The sequence below is a fragment of the Otolemur garnettii genome, unplaced genomic scaffold (genome assembly GCF_000181295.1).
Source record: "Otolemur garnettii isolate 467f Iridium unplaced genomic scaffold, OtoGar3 scaffold00018, whole genome shotgun sequence".
In the NCBI taxonomy this organism is placed as follows: Eukaryota; Metazoa; Chordata; class Mammalia; order Primates; family Galagidae; genus Otolemur; species Otolemur garnettii.
Genome location: NW_003852413.1, coordinates 27,236,032 through 27,237,137, shown reverse-complemented (window position 1 = coordinate 27,237,137; position 1,106 = coordinate 27,236,032). Strand labels below are relative to the sequence as shown.

General features: G+C 43.7%; 1 protein-coding gene across 1 annotated transcript in view; it reads right to left on the bottom strand.

Moving 5' to 3' along the window:
• The window catches only part of B4GALNT2 (beta-1,4-N-acetyl-galactosaminyltransferase 2), a gene marked incomplete at its 3' end in the record, with an annotated part of 52,818 nt that overhangs the window by 26,634 nt on the left and 25,078 nt on the right, over positions 1-1,106 (bottom strand).

The window sequence follows — 1,106 nt, the reverse complement described above, 5'->3', positions numbered from 1 at the left end:
GTGTATGTGGCTGGTGCCTTAGCCACTTGAGCCACAGGCGCCGAGCCTATTTTTTTTTATTGTTGGAGAATCATTGAGGGTACAATGAGCCAGGTTACACTGCTGGCGTTTGCTGGGTGAAATCCCTCTATTAATAGTGTCCCACCCGCAAGAGGTGTGTCACACACTGTGGCCCCAAACCCTCCTCCCTCCTTCTCCATTTTCCCTCCCCCCACCATGTACTAGCATCAATTGTCTTCATATCAAAATTGAGTACATTGGATTCTTGCTTCTGCATTCTTGTTATGCTTTTTTTAGACAGGGTCTCACTCTGTCACCTGAGGGAGTGCAATGGTGCCATTATAGCTCACTGCAACCTCTAACTCCTGTGCTCAAGCAATCCTCCTGCTTTAGCCTCCCCAAATCACAATATTCTTAGAGGAAACACAATAACTACTTCATGTGCTGTTCTGGTATCATTATTAACAATATTTAGTCAAATGGAACTATATAACACAACCAGTGACACAGATTCTTTGAGGAACTAAGATAGTACAGTTGAAATGTAGCCTTCAAGGATCCACTTTAACCAAGAATATCACTTAAGTTACCTTGAAAAAAGGGGAGACTACTGTAGTGGGTATTTATGGTAATATGAAAAACTCAAAAATTTTATTTACTTTTTTTTTTTTTTGAGACATAGTCTCACTCTATGGCCCTGGATAGAGTGCAGTGGCATCATTGTAGCTCACCATAACCTCAAATTCTTGGGCTCAGGTGTCCCCTTGCCTCAACCTCCCAAGCAGCTGAGACCACAGGTGCCCACCATAATACACAGCTAGTTTTTCTGTTTTTAATAGAGAGGAGGTCTCACTTTTGCTCAGCCTGATCTCGAACTGCTGAGCTCCAGGGATTTAGCCTCCCAGAGCGCTAGGATTACAGGTGTGAGCCATCACCCCCAGCCTTCAGCAAAGTTTTAAAATTTAATGATAGCAAGTGTTGGTCATATAGGGGGTCTGGAAGATACTATATTTACCCACTCTTCATGAATGCGTGAATTAACATACGCCCTCTTGAGGGCAATCTAGCAGTATCTATTAAAAGCGGGGGGGGGGGAAGGCTCAGCA